At 41.3% G+C, this 5463-nt stretch overlaps 1 protein-coding gene across 1 annotated transcript in view; it reads right to left on the bottom strand.

Moving 5' to 3' along the window:
* Positions 1–414, bottom strand: part of GSDME (gasdermin E) — a 37738-nt gene extending 37324 nt beyond the window's left edge. Inside the window, exon 1 of the mRNA XM_025208096.1 lies at positions 353–414. The gene's annotated coding sequence lies outside the window, so the exon portion shown is untranslated. The remainder of the gene's footprint in view (positions 1–352) is intronic.
* Positions 415–5463: the final 5049 nt, after the last annotated feature.

Below are 5463 nucleotides of genomic sequence, written 5' to 3'. Positions count from 1 at the left end.
CGCCGCCCCGAGAAAAGCTGCGCCCCTGGGAAACGCCCGCCTTCGGCACCCCGCTGGGTCAGCCCTGACCCATAGCCACGGGCCCCGCGCGCCCCAGGCAGAGCCGGGGACCGGCGGCCGAGGAGCAGCTGAGGGAGATCCGCCGGAGACATTCACGCGGCTGTGACGGTCCCGGGAGCGCGCAGGGAAGGAGAGGCCACGAGCGCGCTCCCTTTCCAGACCGAGGCTTGCTGGGAGAGCTGTTAGGGTCATAGGAAAGTAGGGCTGGAAGCGGACCTCGTCAAGGTCATCAGCCCTTGCTCAAGGCAGAATCATCCCGGACAGAGCCAGCCCTGCCCAGTGTTTGTCTAACCTGCTTTTGAAAGTTTCCAAGGATGGATGGAAACTCCAGAGTTCCCCAGCCAGCCTGTGCCTGAGCACCCTCCGCCTCCAAACTTTCCTCATAATCAGACCAAGCCTAGTCCTATGCTTGTCTGGCAAGGGAAACACCGTGACCACTGAGGCAGTCCTCCTAGTGGCACCTGGGGAAGACCGCTCTCCTGGCAGGGGGATAGTACCTGCCAAGGTAATGTATAGTAAACCTCCCACTTAGCTGCTGGAGTGGGAAGGTCTTGGCTTTATGCCCACTTTATGGAAAGGGGGGACTCCTCCCGAGCTTGCTCCTGCGGCCATATGGCTGACAGCAGGTGAAACTCTGGGGCATCTGAACCCCAAGCGTCTGGGCTTGGGCCTGCAAGTAGGATGTCCGTCAAAATTTTGGAAACATCTGAAGGCCCAGATGGGGTTGGAGGATGTTTGCCAGTAGTAGGGCCACTTATGGTTCTGGAATGACTTACAGTTTGGAATTTGTTTAGGCTATTTTGGCTTGGAATATGGAAAACTAAAAAGATAAATCTCCAGCCTCAATTTCCCTTGCTGCAGCTTGCAACTGTTGCTCCTAGTCCTGTCCCCTACAGCCACAGAGAAAAAGTCCCATCTTCATCCTCTCTATAATCACCCTTCAGGTATCTGAAGGCTGCTATCAAGTCCCCCTCAGCTTTCTCTTTTTGAGAAAAGACCCTAATTCTTTCAGCCTTTCCTCATAAGTCTTCTCTCCCAGGCCCCTGATCAATTTTGCTGCCCTGTGCTCTTTAGACAAGCTTTCAGGCACAACAAAAGCCTTCCATGAGTCTGAGAAAGAAACAAACCCAGCCTCAGCCAGGTAGCTAGTCTAGATAAATACTATTACTTTCCTTCAATCCCATTATGTTAGTGTAAATGGTCACTAAACTTGTAAAGCAAAAGAAGTTATCACATGTAGTTACCAACCAAAGAAGGGACACTTGAAATAAACTTAATGAAGTAAAAGAATAAGATCAGTCAAAAGGGAAGAGACCTGTTCAAGCTTTGTTTTCAGTGGCACAAAATGTTAGGATTTTACAGAGGAATAACTATTATCTTGTGAATTAGCAGGTGAACAGAAGTCAGTCAGGTGGACAGGGTCAATCTACTGTTCACACTGCCCCTGGCTGACCTTGCCTGGTTACTTTGGTCCCACCAGGAGAAATCAAGTGCCTTGTAGTCCTGGCTACACTAACAGTTATCTCCAGAGAGAGATGCTCAGAGAAAAATCCTGGAGGTAACTGCCCCAGAGCAACAATGCACAAATGAACAGCTGTCCTAGAAAGAAAGCATCTTGCCCTACAAAAATTATCTTGTAGGCCAAGGCAAATTTACCTCGGTTTAAGGGGTTGTACCATGTGGTTGCATTTTTTTTCCTCCTTGCATCTATGGCAATGCAAGCTAGAACCGGACCGGATAGCTAGCACAGGTTAACTATTCCCTGGAAAGATAAAGTGGAAATAAGATATGAAAAAAAAGAGAGAAGGTCAGCTGTGAGTGGGTCAGGAGCAGGGCTGACCATGCCTAACTAATACTACAAGTTCTTTTGTTCCTACTTACAGATTTAATGGCAAGATAACTATCACCTGGTGGTTTTATTTTTAAACTGCAAAATAACTACCACCTTTCCACCATGTGTTAAAATCTGGAACAGTCAGGGGTGACCAAAACTTCAGAGTCCTGCATGTGAACTGAGTTTAGTGGCACCAGCCCAGGTCTCCAGATTAAGTGTTTAAAATACAAAAACCCACCATCTTAATTGTCATTCTTGTTAGTCAACAGAGTCCAAGGACTGCATAACACAAGGGGACTGAACTATGCTCTTCTTTGTAGAAGTGGTACAGCACTTCCCTCACTTATCTGAATCCCTTTGGAAAGTACCTGTCAAAAAGCCATTCAGATAATTGAAACAGCAGCATCTTGTGAAGAATTACATATGATTAAACATGATGCATAATGCAAAGACCTTATAACATTTAGCAGTAGTGACATTAAATACAGTAAAACTAAAGAGAACAGCTTGTTGTTATAATAACAGGTTAAAGTTGTCATTTAGATAATTGAGTCTGGTTAGCTGAGGTTTGGATAACTAAGGATGTGATTCCACAGTAGACTGACAGCATATTAGGGTGGTTAGGTGAGGCTTCCTCTGCTGTTAACTTGTTTATTCTCCATTGCAATCTAGCTGGCACTCTTAATAAGAGGTAAGAAAAACAGTTTCCTATAGATGTAAGTCCAATGCCCACTTTATCCTAAATCTATAGCAACATAGCATTCAATGAGATATAAATAAAAATTATGACATGGGGGGAGATTTATGAATGACACTATGAAATTATTAGGATGCCATAAATTACAATAATAAGATTTATGCATGTAACATGGCTCTGGGATGAATAATTTCCCATACTCCAAAACGCCACACCTGAGGACACCTAAGGGCTAAGTGAAAGAAATACATTTGGTTTCTTTACAAAACTGCAGAAACACAAAGAATTAGTTGCTTTTAAGGCATACACAGTTTTGTACAGGCAACAAAGATATCTTTTTCAACAGAATCACAGTATATGACAGGTATTTTCCTTGAGGATTTAAGGGAAATAATTTCAGGCAGTAGGGACATAGTGATAAAATGTCAGATTTTAGTAGATGAAAGCCTAGGCTTTGGAACAAAAAAAAGTGCAAAATAAGATGGCCTGATTTGCTTAGGCTAAGCAACATGGCCTATTTAAGAAAACTACAAGGGAAGCAACAATTTCTTAGGATTCCCATGTAGTTGGTCCAATAAAAATATCACCCTAAAAAATCCTAGTGTGAATTTCTGGACTATCACAACTATAAAATCATTCTTACACTACTAAGAAATTACCTGCATTCTGATCCTAATGAAAATGCTGAACACAGGCAGTGAAAGCATATAGTTCTTTAGGAAGAACAGCATTACAGGGACACCATTAACTGTGTCCCTGTAGAAGAAAAACACATGTTGGGGAGGTGTGACACCCCATTCAGTAAAGCACAGAATGAGACAGAATTGGTCTGATTCAAGAGAAGTCAGCAGGTGGCATGAAATGAGGCAAGAACTGGTTAAAAACTGAAAGGGCTGTAACCAAGCCTCTAGCTAATTAAAAATGTACATTGTCTATAAGCAGTGACTCCTATACACCACAGCTGAGTAACATGAAGTGAAGAAATGCAACATGCTAAGAGGGTCCTCAGATATCTTGGCATGAAAACCCTTTTTAAATGTCTGATTGATATTGAGAAAAATAAAGTTATATCTAAATTTCTAACAGTCAACCACTAGGTGTCAGTATTGCAGAAAGATTACTTCTGCAGCCAACAATTAAGGTCATTGCACTCCTTAAATGTTAGAGTTGGTGTATAAGTTGATATAGTACCAATATTGATTTAATTTTCAGCCATTGATACTAAGATAGCATGCAAGCACAAAATTAGAAAAAAAGGGAAATTTGTTAGAGACAGAAAAGAGTCACTGGGCTACATCCATAACTTTTCAGTTTATTAATAATATTAGCATGAATATGAACAGTATCAAACACCTATTAAATGTTATTCAGAGATTTTCCAATCTGCAGCTATGCAATATATAAGCAAATGATTTCTTTCTATATGACTTTGGGAGGTGTCCCAAAACTCTTTGTAATCTTATGCTAAAGCCTCCTAAATCATCAAGATGACTGAAAAATGCGCATCTGACCTAGGTTCTATCCAATATATAGAATTAATGAAAAAAGTCTTAACAGTTTTCATATAAAAACAGCCTGCTGCCCACCCCAAAGCCTCTCTCATTGTTTACATTAGAATTCAAGTCTTATTTAGCAGAAAGATTCTGCAGTTACTGACAATAAATATTTTCCACCATTGCAAATGATGACGCTTCTCTGCTGCTGGCAGCACTGCTGACAGGCCTACCACAGCAAAGGCTGTTAGCATTCTGTTTTATATATTATATTACATGCTATTTCATGTATGCCATGCTATGAACACCTGCTCAGAGTGCTCTAATACAGGGTGATTAAAAGGCTTGTGAAGAAGGCCTAAGCAGTTAGGAAGCCATTTTGCCCCATTTGAATGTCTCTTTATGTGCCAAATGGGAGATCCAGTTCTCCTTTCCATTTAGATCTTGACAATGTGTACAAGGTGACTCTAAGGGATGGCATAATTTTTAGCCACTGGCTGCATCCACCTTCAAAATGAGTTTGGCTGCTGTTCAAAGGAGAGGTACTTCATTTCCAGATACATTTTCTTTACCTTTAGTTACCCTTACAGGAAAAGAAGAAAGAAAGAGTTATTAATAGATCTTGTGCAATATGATTTATCATACAGATCGTAAAGCAGTGAGGGAAATAAGAGCCTATGAAGACAGACAAAGGTGCTTTGATAGGGGTTTAAACATAAGGTAGAAGTCAATACTTGCATCTTCAGTGCTGAGCTTGGTTCTGAGAGATGTGGCAGCATGTTTAACTTTATAGGGCAAGTGCATCATGGTGGTGGATTCTCATACGTTAATTTTTAAAAATGTTGTGTCCCTGGAGTGTGTGTGTATGTGGGGGAGGGGGCGGGAGCAGGGGAAGGTGGGGACCAATGACTGACTTTTGGGACAGCCATAGATTGTTTTTTTTCTAAGATTTGCCCCAAAAGACTTAAAATATATTTGTTTTTAAAGCAGAAAATAAGAGGAGATTGCTCAAATATTGCAGGAAGAATAGGTTCAGTTCTTTCCTAGTGGCTGACACAGTGGATCACAGTGGCTTTAGGAATCATCCAGTATGTTCTTCACACGACACATCCGATATACGATAGTTCTGATAAAACCTCCATCAGTTAAGTAGTTCTAATCATAAAACATAAATTAAATGTAAGACATAGATCTGTCCTCTTATTTTTTGTTTAATAAGGGCAAATTAAGGATTAAGTGTGGACAATGTTTCTGCATGCTCAAAGGTCTGCTTCCATAATACTTTATTAAGAACCATCTGGTCCGATTAAAATTTTATCAAGGACCATCTGCTGTATTGTTCAATCTATTCAGTACTTGGGATTAGTTATAAATAAACC

The sequence above is a fragment of the Alligator sinensis genome, unplaced genomic scaffold (genome assembly GCF_000455745.1).
Source record: "Alligator sinensis unplaced genomic scaffold, ASM45574v1 scaffold978_1, whole genome shotgun sequence".
In the NCBI taxonomy this organism is placed as follows: domain Eukaryota; kingdom Metazoa; phylum Chordata; order Crocodylia; family Alligatoridae; genus Alligator; species Alligator sinensis.
Note: the sequence above shows the minus strand (reverse complement) of the source record. Positions and strands in the feature narration are given on the sequence as shown.